The sequence below is a fragment of the Camelus ferus genome, chromosome 5 (assembly GCF_009834535.1).
Source record: "Camelus ferus isolate YT-003-E chromosome 5, BCGSAC_Cfer_1.0, whole genome shotgun sequence".
NCBI lineage: Eukaryota > Metazoa > Chordata > Mammalia > Artiodactyla > Camelidae > Camelus > Camelus ferus.
In genome coordinates this window covers 34,440,064-34,460,467 of record NC_045700.1, presented here as the reverse complement: position 1 = coordinate 34,460,467, position 20,404 = coordinate 34,440,064, and the positions used below count along the sequence as shown (strand labels likewise).

General features: G+C 35.8%; 1 protein-coding gene across 3 annotated transcripts in view; it reads left to right on the top strand.

Moving 5' to 3' along the window:
* The first annotated feature begins 799 nt into the window (after window positions 1-799).
* CYTIP (cytohesin 1 interacting protein) overlaps window positions 800-20,404 on the top strand; it is a 92,083-nt gene continuing 72,478 nt past the window's right edge. For all 3 annotated transcript variants that reach the window (XM_032479487.1, XM_032479486.1, XM_032479482.1), the window contains exons 1-2: window positions 800-916; window positions 8,787-8,901. The gene's annotated coding sequence lies outside the window, so the exon portion shown is untranslated. The remainder of the gene's footprint in view (window positions 917-8,786; window positions 8,902-20,404) is intronic.

Below are 20,404 nucleotides of genomic sequence, written 5' to 3'. Positions count from 1 at the left end.
CACCATCCACTCAGCCTGTTTTATTTTTCTTTATGGCACTATGCATTAACTGGCATTATATTACATCATATATCTTGTAGTATGTAGTATCACAGTGCCTAATCCTTGAGCACTAGAATTAGGGGTCATTTCAGGTAAGTTTGAAGATGTAGTTTTAAAACATTAAGAGGAAAATATTGTTTTGCACAGTGAGAAATACTCTGAGGAATGCATTAACCTTCCCCACCCCCTGCAAATGTCTGTAATAAAATTTAAGGGATAGATATAAACCAAATCAAGAATAGTTTAGCTAAATTCATAGTAGCTGTTCCAGACAGACATTATGAGAATATGAGAAAATTCATTTGTTTGGTTTATAGTTCCAACCCTACAAAGACTTTTCTAGGACTCAGCATAAGAGGAGCAGAACCCTGCATTGGTTTTATTTCTGGTATGGGTTCTGTAGCTCTTTTGCTTCCTCATTTTTTAACATTTGAAGGGCAGTTTTTTTAATGCATCCTCATTATCTTGCATTGAATGGGTACTTAATCAGATTCACAAGCCAGATATTCTTGCTCAACCATCATTAAGTAAGGCTTCATCCTTAGTTTCTTCTTGGAGTTGAGGAGATAGGCAAAATATATTTATTTTATGTAAATCTAGATTATGAACTTATACAATAAATAAAACAAATTGTTTATTTTCAGCAATACTAGTAATAGTGTTTTTTCTTCAGTTCTAATTTTGTAATAACTTTTCAACGTTTGATTTTTTTTTAACACTAATGTACACAAAAGTTGGTAAACATTCACACTGATGAAATAATGTACCTAATAAGTGAAGTTAAAATTGAATATTTACCTTTTTTTCCCTTAGGATGGATTCCTGGAGATGAAGAGATTACTAAATCCAGGCTGTTTAATGGGATGTTCTAGAGGTGAGATTTTAAAGAAATGCTGTATGACTTTTAGAGGAAATATACATATGTTCAGTTAAGGAGAGTTATTAAAACTTCGGTTTGAATAGTTTCTTTAAAATTATTTAATGAGAAACATTTTTTCTATAGAGGTTTTTTTTTTTTTTGGTTAATGCTGTATCTAACGAAATTGTAATTACAATCATTTCTATAATTCAAGTAGGTTGCAATTCTTTTCCTCTCATACATTAGTCAACAAATCTTTATCAAATATTGCTGCTAAGTGCATAGTATTGTAACAGTCATTTTAGGTGGTGCTAAGAAAACAGTAAGTTCTTGCATTTAAAAAAATAATCTATTAAGGAAGACAAAGCATGCACAGGAATTGCTATCTAACCTTAGAAGCTAGTAATACAAGAGATGTCATAGGAAGAAAATTATTAAGACTGAGTGTGAGTACAGATATTAAATGACAACAAAGACATAGAAATGACATATGAGTTAAGTTGGAAGAGTCAAGAAAATTAATAAGCTGATGCTGTAAGATGGGAAAGATCTGTATAAGTGGAATAGACTGAGAAGTCCCTGGTAGGAAAAATAACCGAAACCAAGTCAGGGAAGCTCATGGCAGTGAGTAACCACAGAACTAGAATGCACGGTTTGTATAAAGTTCAAATTACAGCATTTAAATTTGATCCTGTCGTTGAGAGAGACTGAAGGTTTCAAAGTAGCAATGGTGATGTGAAGTTGGTATTTAATAAAGGCAGTAAAAGAGTTACCTTCTTAGGAAATTTATCAAAGAAACCTGAAAACCCCACTATTACATTTCTTCCCTAATTGGTGAATATTTAGAGATAGCAGACAAGTGAAGAATTTCAAGATAAGCTATACAGTTGGTGTCTTGTAGGTGTCTTTATGTGGTGCTTTTCCCCTACTTTTTAATGTGTCTTAAAAGAAAAGCAAAATTTATTCACAAGGAAGAGAATAATTAAATGAAAAATTATTAAAGATTATTAGATTTTATCTTTAGTAATTCAGTTTTATCACAGATATGACCTAGGGTATTTTAAAACACACACAGAAACAATCATTTTTAAAAGTCTTTCTTGTAATTTTATCTCTGCATGAAGAAATTTCCAGGTACCAGTGAACTGTGTGCAGTAAATTTCAAATATAATCAAATTCAGTTTAAAAATACAATAGTGATTTCATAGAAGAACCCTTGCTTCAGCAACTTAGGAAATTACACTTGATTTTCTTTTGAGTGTTACTCAATTGTGTTTGAAAGTGTTCATTTGAACTCTTCTAAACAAGAAGCAGGTGTTTAAATGTGGGCACTGTTTAACATTTGCACAAAACATTCCAAACAAAATGCACTTTTGCCATTTGAATGTCAACCAGCTCTCTCTTCTCTCTCTTTGCCTGTCCTTCCTGGGCCATTTGATTTGACCTCAATATACCCCTGAAAGGAGAATTGGTTCAAAAGTAGTTACCTGCTAGGAAGCATTAGACTATTTTTATAATCTTCCAGCTAAAGCTTTTAATGTGGCAACTGCTGGTTACTGAAGCAGTTTAAGAAAAAAGGAATTGCTGAGTTTGCCTTTTATTTTTAAATGGAGAAACACAAGGTGACACAATCACATGAGATATAAGTGAACCAGAACAGGGAAATCCAGCCTCGTTTTCTACATAGAGCAAAAACAAGACTTTGCAAAAACACATTTCAATTCTATACTGCAATCTGGATCTTTGCTTTTATATAATACATGAACTAGTTCATAAAATGTGCTTTTCTCTAAGTCAGCTTTTCCTTTATCAGAAGTAATGGGTGATATCATGAATCTCTTACTGAGAATCCATTTGCTGAAAGGTATTTATTAAATAGCCCAAATTTATAATCAGGTAGGAAGAAGATATTCATAGAAATTCATAGAAATACACAGACTTGGCTATTTCTTTATTTCTTCTTTCCTTTATGAAACAAACTTTTGTAGATGTAGGGTACATTCTCTGTCCCCATCCTCTCTCTGCTCATCCACTCCTCGGCCCACTGCAATAGAACTTTTGTTCTCATTGCTCTTCTAAAATTGCCTTTATGCTCACGAATGACCGTATGTAGCCTAGGGCATAGAACACTTTACCCTTTTTTTCTTAGTCCTTCTAGGATCTTTGACACAGAATATCCTTTCCCAGAATTATTTTCCAAAATATCACTTTCTTCTGGTTCTCTTCCTCCTACCTCGTTTTCTCTTTCTCAGTGTTCTTCACATATTTTCCTTTCTCTGTGTATCCCTAAAATGCTAACATTTACCCAAGTTTCTGCTTTAGCTCTTTCCATCCTTTTCATTTTGGTGATATCATCTACTATTTGTCTTTAGCAACATTCCTGTCACAATAAACATATTCAAATATCAATAGAAAAAGAGATATCAATAGAAATATCAATAGAAATATCAATAGAAAAAGAGATCTCTTTTAGTTGCTTCCTGATATGTCCACTCTGATGTGCTTATAGTTACTTCAGACTCGAATGTTAAAATGTCCTTTTTTGTGTCTGAACTCCTTTGCTTAGCATAATGTTTTTGAGATTCATTCACATTGTTAGATATATCCGCAGCTTTTTCTTTGGTATTGCTGGGTACAGTCTGTTGTATTAACATATCAAAATTTGTTTATCCAGTCACCTTTGGACATTTGGCTTTTCCAGTTTGGAGCTATTATGAATAAATCTGCTATGAACATGGATGTATAAGTTTTATTGTGGATATGTATTTTTATTTCTCTTGAGTGAATACCCAGGAGTGTAATTTCTGGATCAAATGGTAAATGAAAACTATTGTCCAAAGTATTTGCATCATTTTACACTCTGACTGTGGATGTATGAGAGTAATAGTTGCTCCAGATTTTTTTATTTTAGCACTTCTAGTGACAATGCAGTAGTATCTCCTTGCTATTGTAAATTATACTTTTGTGATGGCTAATGATATTTAGCTTCTTCCTGTGAATACTGATTCTATACTGGGAGGTATGTTAAAATACTTCACCCATTTTTAATTGGTTGTTTATTTTCTTATTATTGAGCTGTGAGTGTTCTTTATATAGACTAGATACAAATATTTTGTCACAGTGAACTCACTTTCTTCATGACAAACCTATAATCTTGCCTATGATCCACCCAATAACCACGTCCTATTACTTCTACTACCTTAGTATAACTATCTTTCCTCTCCATCTTTATGCTGCTACTGTTTTAGTTCATTTCTACTCCTGTAAGTTTCCTCCCTTTCAGATCATTAGCAATTGTTCTAAATAATAAGTATGGTGGCTCTAAATCATAAAAAATACAGGGTATAGGAGGGAGCAAAGTCCCGTTCTCCTTTCTACTTAGCAATTAGGAACAAGCAAGTTCTGTATACTTTGACCAACAGATCCCTGGGGAAAAAGAACGTCTTTCCAGAAGCTGGTAGTATGTCCCCTGTGCAGATGACATGTTCTGGCTACCAGAATCAGTCTCCTGAGCGCAAATCTAGTTCTATTTACTGATAGTTTTGTCCTAAGTTGTCCATACTCCAAATGGTTTCTTCCCTTTTTAACTGATTAAGATTTGTTTTATGGTCCAGAATACGGTTTATCTTGATGAGTATTCTGGGTGTACTTGAAAAGGATATGTATTCTGTAGTTTTGTGTATAGTCCTCTATAAATGTAAATAAAGTCAAGTTGCTTGATAAAGTTTTAAAATCTTTTTATACTATCTGATTTCTCTATTCTACCAGTTACTGAAAGAAAGATGTTGAAAACTTCAACTGTAATTGTGGATTTGTTGGTTTCTCCTTTCACTTAGTTGTTTTTTGTTTATATATTTGGAAGCTATTTTTAAGTGCATTCACATTTAGATTATGTGGATAATCTTGAAAATGTATCATTTTACTAGTATAAGATGTCTCTTTTTATGTCTCATAATCTTATTCTGAAGTCTGTGTTGTATAATAGTAATATAGCCACTGTAGCTTTCTTATGAGTAGTATTTTCATGGTATGTATTTTTACATCATTTTACTTTAATATATCTTTGTATTTATATTTAAAGTGGATTTCTTGTAGACAGTGTAGACAGGATACCGTTTATATATATGATGTAGGAATTTTACAAAATATATTTCCATTTTCTCCTTCCTCTATTCATTTGTTGTCATACAATTTACTTTTACATAAGCTGTAATTTCACAATATATTGACTTACTTTTTGCTTTAAACCGTCAATAACATTTTAAGTATATTAAATTAAAAATTCTTAAATGAGCACTATTGTTCATCATATTTACTATAGCTCTTCATCTCTGTGTGTAGATTTAAGCTTTAATCTGATATTATTTTCTTCAGTCAGATTTTTCTTTAATATTTCTTGTACAGCACCAAATTCAGCTTTTGTTAATATGAAAATTACCTCTCATTTTTGAACAATATTTTGGCTGGACATAGAAATGTAAATTAACAGGGTTTGTTTTTAGTTTGTTTTGGGGTTTGCTTGTTTGTTGGTTGATTGGTCATCACTTTAAAGGTGTTGTTTCATTATCTTCTAGTTTGCATTGTTTCTGATAAAATGGACAATGATAATTCTTGTCTTCCTCTGTATTGTGCCCTTTATTTGCTGTCCTAAGATTTTCTCTTTTCACAGGTTTTCAGCAATGTGACTATGATGGGCCTAGATGTGGTTTTCTTTGTTTTTATTCTACTTTTGTTTCATTGAAGTTTTGAGATGTGTGTATAGTTTTCATTATATCTGGAAAGTTTCTGGCCCCTACAATTTCTTCAGATTTTTTTCTTCCCCATGCACTTTCCTATCTTTTATAGAGGACTTCAAATACGTGTATATTAGACAACCTGATATTTTCCTCTGGTAACTTAGGTTTTATTAATTTTTTCTGCTGCTGCTTTTCTCTCTGTGCTTTAGTTTGATCTATCTCTATAGCTTATGACTTAAAGTTTATTGCCTCTTTCTTTTGTATTTTCCAATCTGCTGATAAACATCTCTAGTGAAATATTCATTTCAAATATTACGTTTTTCAGCTCTAAAAGTAATGTTTGGATCTTTTTTATACTATTTCTTTTCTCACTATTTTCATGTGTACTTTTAGTCCTTGAACATATTTATGATAAGTATTTTAAAGTCTCTGTCTTCCTCTGGGTCTGTTTCTTTTAACTGATTTTTCTCTTGTTTATGGATCAGATTTTTCCTCTTATTTGCATGTCTAGTAATCTTTATTAGAAGCTAGACAATGTAAAGATTACATTATTGAGTGTCTTGATTTTATGATCGTCCTATCTGGAGAGTTGAAGTTTGATTTAGAAGGCAGTTAAGAGGCTTGGAGGATAGTTTCATCCTTTGAAATCTTGTTTTTAAACTTTTATTAAGCTAAGTCTAGAGTAGCCTAAATTTAGGGCTAGTTTAACCCTATTACAAAGGTTTGGCCCTCCTAAGGTTTCAACTGAATGCCCCAGGCTTCAATAAGCTCTATACATGCTGCCTGGTCAGTACTCAAACATTTCCAAGTCCTGTGTGAGCTTTGAGAATTGTTGGGTTTACAACTTCTCAGTAAATGTCCTTTGCCTTGTCTGATGACAATTCACCTAAGTATGCACTACACTGTATTTAGCAAAAGACTCAAGGGTACTTCATTGCAGACTTTTGAAGCTATTTCTCTGTGAAGCTCTCTCCTGTTCTACAAAAACAAGTTGTCTTAGCAGTCTCAAACTCCAAACTCTGCCTCCTCAATTCAGTGAGGTTGTTTTCACCTGTCTCCTTAAAATCCCCCAGGAAGCACCATCAGGAAAAGATCATGGGTAATGGTGGGGTTACTTGTTTCATGTGTTTCCCTCAATTTAGTGATTAAAACCCTGTGCTTCTTACTGTTGAATGTCTGAAATATATATGTGTCACTATGTTATATATAGTAGAAAACATATAATATTCCATGTATAATTGACCCTTGAACAACATTGGAACTAGGGGCACCAATCCTCCATGCAGTTGAAAATTCCATTAAAATTATAAACAGCTTTCCATATATGTGGTTCCTCCCCATCTGCCCATCCTACCTATCTGCAGTTTGGCATTTGGGAATTCAACCAACCGTGGATGGTGTAGTACTGTATTATTTACTAGTGAAAAAATCCTCATATAGGTGGACCCGCACAATTTAAACCAGTGTTGTTCAAGTATCAACTGCATATTTCACAAGTTTATTTTACATATTTATTACACACATACACTGTTCATGTATTTCATTAATTTCATATTTTTAGCTGTTTATGACAGGAAGATGATTATAGCACCAGATAGCCTGTAATACATGGAAGCAGAAGTACCTGCTTTTATTTTTAAAGTTTCTAATGTATTATATTTGTTTTTCCAATAACTTATCAAAAAGCTTTTCCATTCTATGGGCTAGGTCTTTTGAGACTGAATCAAGTCAAGTACCTAAAATAAAATTTTGGATGTGTCCAAATGTGCTTATACTATAAAGGGGGCAGGGACAGGGAATGAGAAAGAAAGATCAAAAGAGCTTCACAGTCATTTGTTCATATTGAGTGATGGGTATAGACAGATGGCAGGAAGTGGTGAGTGATAATAACTCCTGAGGGACAGACTACTTGTAAGCAGGCAAATATCTCCAAAGCTTGTCCCTGCAGTGTTCAATTTCTTTGTAGGAAAAGCTTGAATATTTTGTATAGTGCCTATATTACTTGGATCTTTAGTGTTAATTCTCTATGAAATTTGCAATTTTTACAGAACTCTAGAACAAAACCATTGATGAATATTCTAAATGAATGTAGGTAATTATATATACTTTTGACACTTCCATCTTATTTCTGACAGTTACAGTTTTCTCTTCTCTGGAATTGGAGTGGCAAGTGCCTGACATTCTTCCTAATGTAGCACTTACGTCTTTTTTTCTTACTACCACTTTTTCTTTTTCTGATTATGTGTATTCTTCCATTTTCCACTCTAGTTACTCAAGAAGCAGTAGACAATGGGAATTTTAGTGATAAGGCCTAGGTTAGAAGGGGAAAATAATTTTGCTTTGTTACTTCTTCCTTCACAAGGCTTGGTAACCTCTGAATCATGACCCATGTGAATCTAGCTTAATGTCTTTTGAAGCTAGATTCATGAAACCAGAGCTTGTTATCAAAATTTGAGAACAAACAACTCTAGGGACAGGTTGACACAGTCCCCAGTGGCTTTCAATACTTCATAATGTACCTTCTTTGATGCCTACTCTAAAGAAATAGGAAAGCTGAATTACTGCAAATTGATTCTGGTTTCAATTGAGAGAGCTTATTTAAGGGCAGAATAGAGCAGAGAGACAATATATGTTTGCTTGAGACTTTATAATACATATTGATTAGATTATAAAAATGATGAGAAATTTAACTGTTTTGTACCAATGCTCCTTTTTCCTCCTGTTAATTTCTTTGAAGGAAATTTCTGCAAAATTGACTTTCAGCATTACAGGAAATAGGCCCCTTTTCCAAAAATATTTTAAAAATATTGTACTCTGTAGTACAGATCACAGCAATGGTTCTTAACTGTATTTGTTTCTGGTCAATGATATTTTAAGAATGGGATGTATTCTCCCACATAAAAATTATACACACATATATATACCCACAAGATTTTACATTCAATCCAAGGTGTCTTTAAAGACCATGAATATACCCAATGTTAAGGCAGTATTTTGGACGAAGTTAGAAAAATAATGTTTGTTTTGCTTGAGACATAAAACTGAAATGTGTTATTTACTTTTTTAATGTAAATTATTTAACTCTTTAGAGGCAGACTATATTTTCCAAAAATGTCAATAACATTTTTTGGTCTCATGTACCCTTCCAGAATCTAGTGCATGTCCCATCTGTGGAAGGTATTTCTCTTCCACTTGAACTTACGGGGCCTGTGTGACTATCTCAATGAAAAAATGCAGCAGAAGTGACATCCATGACTTCTAAGGGTAAGTCATAAAAGGTAATACATCTTCTTATTGGCTGATTTTTTTCTCTCAAAGTGTTTGCTCTTGCAATCCAATCACCATGTTGTAAGAAAGCTCAGAACATGTGGAAAGATTACATGTAGGTATTCTGGCCAACAGCCCTAGTAAAGGTCTCAGCCAATAGCCAATATCAACCATCAGGCATGTAAGTTAACAAGCCCTCAGGTGATTCTAGGCCCCAGCCTACAAGTCATTTGTAAGCTTTAAGTCTACCAGCTGATGTCCAAAACATCACAGAACAGAGATAAAAAGTTAATTAAGTCATCAGCCTTTAAGCTGCCCCTGCTAAGGCTTGGTTGAGCAGAGATGAGCAATCGCCACAGAGTTTTTCTCAAATTACAGACTTCTGAGCAAAATAAATGTTCTTTTAGGCCATGAGTTTTAGGATGGTTTTATAAGCAGGGGTAAACAGCTGGAACACATTTTGGTTTCAGGAAGTAAAGTACAGGCAAAACTAAACCAAATATATGTGGAAGTAGCTTTAGGAGTAGGAGGCAGGCAGAAATGGGAAGCATCTTTAAGACAGTGTTAGTGAAATCTTAAAGGGGTCAAGGGAACAAGTAAAGGAAGCCTCAGGGGCCTTAAAAAGGCTTTAAGTGAAGACTTAAAGAAAAGAGGGAAATGTAGGAAGCTAGAGGAAAGGGTACTCTTGTTATGTAGTGACAGAAAGTTTAGCAACAATGTCTCCTGCAATAAGGTGGAAAATAAGAAATATACCTATTTTCCAGTGAAGAAAAATTGCTGAAAGAGGGTTGAATGTGCTTTGTCTCTTATCTGCTTCTAGCTGCCTGTAGTAAAATGCAAGGAAGAAAGATGAGCTAAAGAAAGAACTGTTATATATAAAGTCTTTAGGACTTGCTGGATTGGAAAAGAAAACTGTTTCTCATTCCCAGCCTCTCCAGATGGCAAATGATGCTAAAATTAAGATGTGGTTTCTGAGCAGAGATCGAATCCAGGGTGCTGTCAGGAAAATGTGGTCTAAATAAAAAACCTTTTGTTAAAACCTCATAAATTTTTTAGATAGTGCCTTATAGACCATTTCAAACAGACAAAAGGCCCTCTAGGGATTTTAATAGATGCCTCAAAGATTCTTTCTGTTAAACAATAAGTTTTCTAAGAATCTTAAAGGAGATGTCCTTAAAGAGAGCTCAAGTCAAAAAAATGTTTATCCCAATGAGATTTGGACATATTTCTTTTGTCTAATGGGGTGGATTATAAGTTGATTTGTAAGAAACCCACAAAATGTTTAAAGGAATTTAATCTCCTTGTACTGAAGAGTATAGCAATAGTACAACATTAAAAGATACATTTGGACCTTTCAAAATCTATGGGCAGGAAGCAGACTAAAAAAACCACTCAACTGTTACTCAAAGGTGACATTCATTTTATGGAATAGAAAAGATAAATAAGTGGTTGAAAAGAACCCAAAAAGCAAAGCAAAGCAAAGAGCCACAGAGATCTCCTGGTAGTAGGACTGAGCACTTATCAAGGAACTGGTAACGTGTACCTGGCTGTATTTCAGAACTGTTAATAACCAGTGACTGCTGTGTTTCATCTGTTTTACCTCTTTTTTGAGTATGAGTACATGTAGTAGTTCTCCATCTAACACATCATTGTATGTCAAGTGTATGTGGAGTGGGTGAATCATCTCTTTAGTTCAGAGACATGCAGATCAAGAGGAATGGCACTCAAGCTACTAAACCCAAGGGACTGCACCCAAAAACTTTCATCTGATTTAGATGACAAGATCCTAGACCTCAAGTCTAAGCCTGATGAGCTTCAGAGAGAGGTCTTGGGGAAGAAAGTGAGTGTATTTTGCATGTGTAAGAGGTGTGAAATGGTGTGGCCTGAAAGTTGATCGTGGCAGATTTCAGTTTACAAGAACAGCATCCACATGACTTTTGGCCCCCAGTGCTCTTCTAGAGCACTGCCACTCCCTCATTAATGGAATATATGTCCCATTCCCTAAAAGTTGGGCAGACCTTAGTGATTACCTCAAAGAATAGAATGCTACAAAGAGTGATGCCATGTAGTTTCTGAGGCTAGAGCATAATAAGGAATAGAGCTTCCACCTAACAGCTCTTTCTCTTAGAATGCTTATATTTGGGAACCCATGTTGCAAGGAAGCTTGAGCTAAAGAGAAAGGCCCTGTGTGGATGTTCCGGCACCAGCTAAGGTATTAGACCACAGCTAGAATCAGTTGTCAGAGTCGTGAGTAACTAAGCCTTTACATGATTCTGGCCCTCGCCTTCAAGCTGCCCAGCTGATACTAAGTACAACAGAGATGAGCTGTCCCTACCAGACTCTGATCAGATCACAGAATTATTAGCAGAATAAATATCAATTTTTTAAGTCACTAAATTATAAGATGGTTTGTTATGCAGCAATAGATAATTCAAATAACCACCAATAATACTGTAAGCTAGGTATGATCACCTATTTTACAGACAAGGAAATATGCTGACAGCCACTTAGCACATAAGAGGCAGAGATGAATTGTGGATCCCAGGGTGTCTGAATCTACAGTTTGAATTCTTTCCACTCTTTGACACCCTTCTCTAAGAGGGCATAGGTTGACCAGAAAGACATTGAGACGAACTAGAAAGTCCAATAAGCTGTAGACCGAGAAAATTGAGCCGAAATGAAGGAAGATGAGATTTGTAGCCTGCCGAATGTAGAAGCCTTCCTTGAAGATAAGGGACATTTTTCAGTCAAAAAAAATTTTTTTTTGGAAACTGTAGTCAAATTCTGCCCTTACATTTATGTAGTTTGGTGTGACCTCGAGCAAGCTATGTAATTTTTCTGTGTGCAAGTTTCCTCAATCAGGAAATGATGATATAGTATCTGTATTGCAAAATTGTTGTAGGAATTATAATTTTTGTATGAAAATAAGAGAAATTATTATTATTAGTCTGACTATCTTACTGTAGTCATCTGAAAGTCCTGCTGGAATATGAGTTGCCCACATCCCTTGCTCTTTGCCTCTGATCAAAATGTCAACACTGAACTTGGCCATTGCCCCTTTCTCTTTTGAAACCCTGCCATCTCTTTTCCTAGTTTCAGATGCTCACTGCCTTTTGGGTCTCTAGCTATGAGGAGTCTACCACTTCCCCTAATCCTCAGAAAGTTTCTTCACATCTCCTTCCCCTACCACAAACCTTTCTGCCTTACTTGAATTTTAGCTAAAATGGATTATTTGTTTAATGACATTATGGTGCAAATGAGGCTTAACCCTATAAGACTTTTGCACTTTAAAAGAACAGCTCATTAAGTACTATGAATCTTTAACTGATAGAATTAGTGGGAGAGACAATTTTGTTCCCAGAGCTCTTTGCCTACTCTCTCTTTCCTCCCACAATAAGCAAAAAATATTCTTGAAAGCTACTTTGTAACCTCTTTGCACCCCTTTTGTAAAACACTCTATATCCCAATTGGGCCCAATAGAAATGAATTTTTTGCCTGAAGAGAGAACTGAGGTTGGTAGCAAAAACACAAGTGAACTTTATTTTAAAATTGCAACAATTTCTTTTTTACCTCTCACCCTCCTCAAATAGTGGATGAAATCATTTGGGGGAGAAGAGGCTACCATTTATTGACCACCTTAAAGTGTTTGATGTAGCTCTTATTTTATGCCATAATTTGCTTGTGTATTTACTGTCTGAATTAGCCAAACTTTATTTTCTTAAAAATATGTTCACTATTAGTGATCATCTGAACCCTAAGAGAGAGAGAGGTAATTATGTTGTTCCTATGACTATGGAAGTGTGACTTCACTCCCTTTTGTTTGACACTGAACACAAAGCACTATTCTATGCCGTGCTGTGGAGGTTCATGAGGACGAAATGATAAAGAATACCGTGTATAACTGGAAAGTCTTTGGAACAGGCATTTGATTCATTCTCTCTCTTTTTTAAAATTGAAGTATAGTCAGTTACAGTGTGTCAATTTCTGGTGTACAGCATAATGTTTCAGTCACACATACACATACATATGTTGACTCATTCTTTAGGAAATATGCAAGAGATTTTAAGCTCAGGCTAACTAGAAAGATGAAGAAAGGGAGTAAGAGTAGATAGTTTCAAAGCCTTACATTGACAACATTAAAGAAAAAAAACCTCTTATAATTCAATTATAAAAAAGATAAATGCTACCCTCCCTACTGGGCCAAAGACTGGGACATCTTCCAAAAGAAGACTGACAAATAGTCAAAAAGCACACAAGAATTTGCTCAGTATTAGAAATCTAAGTTAAAACCACAATGAGATACTACTATACACTCAGTAAAATGGCTAAAAATATAAAAACCATAGAACAACCCCAAATATTGTGAAAACATGGCGCAATTGGAGCCGTCCTACATTACTTATGGAATATAAAATTATTCAATCACTTTGAAAACCTATATGGCAATTTCGTACAAAGTTAACATAGGTTTTCCTTATGACTCACCAATTCTACTCCTCTTTAATTATCTAAGGAAAATGAAAACATATAACAACAAAAAGATTGTAGAGGAATACTCATAATATCATTGTGTATAAAAGTCAATAACTAGAAACCACTTACATGTCTTTACATGGGAGATGAGATCAATTGTAGTGTATTCATGCAGTGGAATAACACAGTGAAAAGAGACATAATACACATACATCTCATAGCTGTGATGCTGAGAGCAAAAAGCAAGACACAGAAGAATAAAAACTAATTTAATTTACAGAAGTTTAAAATAAGTAAAAGTCATGTATGGGAATAGAAATCTGAATAGTACTTACCTTGGCAGACAGTGTACAGACTGGAAAGGGTCATGAGAAAACTTTCTGGTATGATGGAAATGTTATATATCTTAATTGGAATGTGGGATTTTCAGGTGTATACATTTGTCAGAATTGATTGGCTCATGTGCATTTCATTGTCAATTATACTTAAGTAATAAATGTAAAACAAAAGTTGTGGATATAGTGCAGTCAAACTACAAGGACATGCAGGAACCCAAGTCTACTAGCAGTAGAGCTACTAACATCTCTAGATGGAAGCCCTGGGTGAAAGGAGAGATTTCTAAAATTCAGAAGGAGAATGAATCCCCTACAACAAGCCAGTGAACTGACTTCGGTTAGGGACACAGACAGCCTTTGATGAACTTGCAATGAAACTAGTGAAATAAATAACCAGAACTGTATTATCCTCTATCCCTTCTATTTTGTGCTAGTGTTTTCCATTGGTTGAACTATTTGAAAGCCAGAGGGCATGAGGACACTATATATATTTAGTCCTTACAGATCAGCTTCCCAGGGCTTCTAGTGGGGAGTAGAAGAAAAGAGAATCGATCTTAAGGGGAAAACAATACATCAGCATATGCCTTATTTTTACACAACTTCAAAGGGCATCATTTATTATCATCGTGGTGGCTTGGCCAAGTGATTATACAGATTGAGAGGGACCTAAGTGAGGTGTGAGTACGTGAGAGAGAGTGATAACAATGACTAATTCTGGAATTTAAGATGTTTAATAATGAAAGTGAGCATATGATGAAATGAGGGACAGTCCAGAATCAGTGGAATACAGGACCTAGTAGGGTCAAAAAATATTGGCGTTGCAGTAATACCAAAAGGAGGTTTTTGTTTGTTTGTTTTGGGGTTTTGTTGTTGTTGTTGTTTTGCAAATGAGACTATGGAAGGATTTCAGTTAATAGTAGTGTAAGGTCAAGTATATGTCCATGGGAATCAGTGGCTAAGGTAACATAGAATACAGGATGATTGAAGGAGAGGAAATCAAGGAGCTAAGCACCCAGGATAATGGAAGGATTTTCTACCTATATATTGAAATGATCAAGAATTATCACAAGATAGAGAGAATGACAGAGAGCTAGAGCTAAAAGTTTAAAAAGAATGACGAGGAAGGCCATAGAGGACTGAGATAAGAAGGAGAAGCGGGTGGTACAGTCTGTTAACTTGAGTCATCCGTGTTGCCTTTCTCACTCTCAGCCCCCAGAGTCAACCAATCATTAAGTCCTGTCTGTCTATTGTGTTTCTCAGTATTAGCATCATTGCAGTCACCCACTGGGTTTTTTTTTTTTAATCATTTCTCCCTGTTTCAAAGCATTAGATTTCTAGCTGATTTTCCACTAGCTACTTTTGCCAGTCTGTTTTCTTTGCTTCAGTCACAGTGAACTTTTCTCAGTAAATATTTTCATGACATGTAATCCCCCCATCTTCCTCTAATCCAGCATTTAAATTTTTTCAGTGAGACTCCATTGCTTTTAAGATTAGGAGCAAAATCCTTCAGTTCTCTTAAGAACCTGGATGATCTGGCCTCAGGTCTGTTTGTCGAGTCTTATCTAGTAACATATTTCCCATTATCTCTCTGTGCACTGGTCACACTAGCCTTCCTGTTCTATCCTCCTGCGGGGTCTTTGCATATGCTGCTTGCTTTGCCTGGGATGTGCCCTCCCTCACCTCTCTGTGTTGCACCAAGTTAATTAGTAGACATCAGTTAAAGCTCTGTTCAAGTATCACCTGCCTAAGGAAACCATTTCAACATCTCCCAGACTGAGTCCCTGTTAGCCACACCCTTTATATGTAGAACAGTAAGAGTGCTTCTCAAGGGAGATATTCAAAGGAGTATCTCATATTGGAGATATTTAAACTTTACGTTGGCTTTTCCTTTGTTTACGGTTATGCTCAGCTGGTTGCTGAGGTAGACGGAACCAACTGACATGAAAAAGAGAATGCTCTTTAAAAAGTCACAAATGAAGTCTGGTTTAGTGACATGCACAAGAGTCTAGTGGAGAACTGGTTTGGACAAGTGTGTAACTTTTTCTGGAGGCTGCCTCAAATGTAGCTCAGGGATTTTGATTGAACTTTGGAGAATGAAGACTGATTTTGAGCTGCAATTTATTTAATGCGAAACAGGTTCCACTGGATCTAAACCAGAAGGGGCGCTGCAGTATAGGAGAAGCCCAGTGTTTCCAAGTAGCAGATGGGCCTCTAATAGTGACACCCTGTGGTAGCAAAAAGCACCAACAATTGTGGGCCAGTTTAGTGGTCTTAAACTCTTGACTGTCATTAGAATCACTTAGGAAGCTTTGAAAAGACACTAATTGTGGTGATGTTTGAACAAATATGCAAATTTACTTTAAAATTATTGAGTTGTACATTTAGAATATGGGGATTTATGGTGTAAGTTACACATCAATAAAGTGATAAAAAGTGAAAAAAAATGATACTAATGCTTGGCTACACTCTTTAGTCAATTATATAATTCCTTGCTTTGTTCACTTAGAAAGACCAGAAGCAATGAGACCCAGCAGCAATGAGTATACCTATAACCCAGAAGTTGGTTTCTAAGTACTATTTTTCAATAAAATGACTGAATCAAGGACTGGGTTCAGAAAGTACAAGATAAGCCTGGATCACCTTGTGGTGCTAGAAAGTAAGTGTTCAATAAATGATGGGAACATATTGAAAACCTTAGACACCAACCTGAATTAGCTCTTAATTGTCAAAGCTGTGATAATTAGGGCAGCAAAATAAAAAATGATAATATTGAATTATAACCCACTGAATAAAATAAATATCCATGAGTCTGTACTGATAAAAGCAAATGATTGAGTAAATAAGTAAATACAGCAGGAAAGACTGCTTTTCCTTACAGTAAAATTCCAGTGAGTAAATGTAGAAGGAATGGCGGAAATATAAAACCAGTATTTGGCAAATGCCACAGTAATAATTGTCTTAGGAAAAGACTCAATGGATGCTAAAATCAGTGGGCAAAATATAATTAGAAACAAGACACCTGCATAATCTCAGAATCTCTCTCGACAATATACTAATTACAAAGAGAAAGTAGTATCTTCACAATGGAGAATCTTGGCAGACACTAACTTAAGGGGCCAAAGTTACATTACCAGTAATGTGTTATGCTGACATCATGGATTTCCTGATAGGATGCACTCACTGAGAAGGGCACATCATTTCTTGGTCTTCTTCCACAAATACATAACTTTCATTTAATTATGAGAAAACATCAGACAAACCCCAAATGAAGAATTTTCACCCAAATTGAAGACCAGTCTACAAAATGCTCTGTACTGAACAGTACTCTTCAAAAGTGTCAAGGTCATGAAAGACAAATTAAAAGTAAGACTGAGGAACCATCTCAGATTGGAGGAGACGGAGAGACATGAGGAATAAATGCAATGTGGGATCCTGGATTAGATCCTATCTTGAGGACAGGGACATTCTCTGGAGAGCCAGGCAGAACTTTCTGCTACTACAATAGGTGATTACTTGAGTAATTAAAGAGATGGGGTCAAATGAATAATTGAGCAGGTGGTGCTCATCATAGAAATTGAATACTCTTGTAGCACCCTGTAATTCTTCAGGGCAGCATTTAACAAATGTCTGTTCTCTCCTACTAGAATGTAAGCTCTGTGAATACAAATAAATGCCACATTTATCTCATTCACCACTCTGCCCCAGTGCTTAACACATTGCCTTATACATAGTTAGTGCTCAATAAATGTACTGCAAAACACAACCTTCATCTTCTTTTGCCAGTCAAGTCCATGCAAGCACATTTATTTCTTTCACTTTACTCTGAGCAGCTGCACTGGTTGGAATGCTCTGTCCACTGGTGACTGAGGGCTTCATTCCTTTGTTTAATGCCTCCTCTTCCTTCAGGCTCAATGTAAGTCCCAGCTCTTAGTGAAAAGCATCTTGAGCTTTAGAGACTGGATGTAAGGACTCAGGTCCCAATTTTCTCACCCTCCAGCCTGCAGCCCACCTCAGTCTTTCCTCCTCTTCAGGCGCTGTTTCTTCAAGAGTAAAGAAAAGCCTTTGGAGTGTGTGTGTGTGTGTGTGTGTGTGTGTGTGATAAAATACACATCACATAAAATTGACCATTGTAATCATTTTCTTAATTTTAGCTTTTTATTATAAAAAAGTTCAAACATACATATAAGAATGACAAGATAATGAATCCTTTCATAGTTGTTCACATTTTGCCATGTTTAATTTATCAATCTTCTTTGCTGCTGAAATAGTCTGAAGTAAATTCCAAATGTTGTAATCTTACCCTCAAATACTTCAATATGCATCTCTATACAAATAAGACATTTTCTTATATAATCAATCATTAAGACTTTAATAGGCCTTTGGATTTTTAAGCAATGATTTTCAAACTGTTTTTAAAATTTGTTTTGTTGCTGTTGTGATTATTGGTGAGGGGACTGTTTACTTGTTTATTTTCAAAGGCCCCTTTTCTTTAAAGGAAATCTGTATACAGTACCCAGAGGTGTACAGGTAAAAACAGAATTGCTCCATTGGGAAACATGAGGCGAGAGGAGTGTGTATGTAGGAGAGTGATGGAGAGCCTGCCAAATAACCATCCCTTCCCCAGCTGCCACCCAACTCTGGGAGCCTTTGAGGTACCAGTGACACTTCTAGTCCATAGTTTGAAAACTCTAGCAGATTGTTGCAATTTCTCTAACAACTTCAGAAGCACTGGTTTGTCTCCTGTGAACTATGGTGTTTATCGTTGCTCCCTCTGTTTTCATTAACCATGCTACTACCTGGACTAGGAGGAATGGGCTGTATCTTTTTAGATCCAAGACCTGGTACAAAACCTTCACCGAATAGTTATTTCTTGATGATGATCACTGGGGGCTGGGATCTCCAGAAACTTCCTGGAGGAAGTGGCCCCTGAGTGGAGCCTGGAGAAAGAGAGAGGATTTGAATTAGCGGGGCAGGAGGTCATTATCCCTTATCAGTGGGGGCTATGAAGGATGACAGGCAGAGAGGGGCAAGCGATGGGAAGCTATGAGGAGTTTCGAAGGACAGAGAGAGACAGTAGGTGCAGGGTGGGCTGAGGTGGGTGACCCGAGACGTCACAGCATGCGAGTATAACAGCCCAGCTGTGACCTGAGAGTGTCTAAAATCAGAAACAGAAATTATCATGCCACATTTTAAATTAATTCCCTAGTGTTCACTCTTCAGCAAGATAGTCCAGGAAGATAATTGGAACTGGCTGGTTTCCAGGTATCTTAAAGATCAAGTCCCAAACAAAATGTGGGCAGTCTCTAAAGCAAAACTTTTCCTGACATTTCCCAGGCGAAGTCCCACAGCCACTATTCTCAGCTCAAGCCTACATCCTTTTTCAAATCCATGTGAGAAAATGATGATTGCTCTAATGTCAGGACACTCTACCAAGTTGTTGCCCTGGTTTGGCTGGTAGCACCAGCCAGCTGGCCGTTGGTGGGAGCATTCTGCCCTCTGCTGGATTTGGCAGGAAAAACAAATTTGCATTGCCTGCTAAAGAATTAATGAAGGTTGAAAGTTTTTGGTTTTATCTGAAAATAGATATTTGCCTGAATGTAGATGAGGTCTAATTAATCAAGGTATGCATCCCCTAAATGACATGTATCTTCTTAGAGGATTTCCATGTATCCAGGAAAAAAATATTGTGTATTGTGTGTATACTTCTTGCTCAGTAAACAGGGGTGCAAAATATGCAATGTTGGTATTTTTAAAGAAATGTAAAAAAAAAAACAACAAAGCTGCATCTATAATAATTTTTAAAGCATTCATATGGTACAAGACAGAAGGAATCTCCAGAGTACCATCAGATAGTCTAGGTTTATATATTAATTTTGCAAGTTACTAACTCTGTCTGAAACTCAGCCTCTTCATCTGTAAGGTGCATACTCACCTTAAAAATTTGCTGTGAGGATGAGCTAACAATGAATGAGAAAGCATGATACTATGCCCACTGGAAGTATGAGGTCTTAAATATATGTGCTATGCACAGGTTCACACAAGAATATACACATACACAAAGTATAGGCATACCTCAGTGATATTGCAGTCTTGGTTCTAGACCACTGCAAGAAAGTAAATACTGAAATAAATCAAGTCACACAAACTTTTTGTTTTCCCAGTGCATGTATAAGTCACGTTTACACTATACTGTAGTCTATTAAGTGTGCAATAGCATTATGTCTAAAAAACCCAATGTACATGCTTTAATTTAAGAACATTATATTGAAAAAAAAAAAAGCTAACCATCGTCTGAGCCTTCAGAGATTTGCAATATTTTCGCTGGTGGAGCGTCAGTGTTGGTGGCTGCTGATTGATCAAAATGGTGGCTGCTGAAGGTTGGGGTGACCATGGCAATTTCTTAAAATAGGACAACAATGAACTTTGCTTCATCGATTGACTCTTCCTGTCGTGAACAATTTCTCTGTAGCCTATGATGATGTTTAATAGCATTTTACTCATAGTAGAACTTCTTTGAAAATTAGAGTCAATCCTCTCAAACCCTTTTGCTGCTTTATCAACTAAGTTTATGTAAAATGGTACACACAAGAGTTCACACAATCAGACAAAGCAATGTTGTTCAATTATTGACTTCTTGAAATTTATGTAGGTAAAACTAAAAACTAGATTGTTAATATTTCAAATCTAGAGGA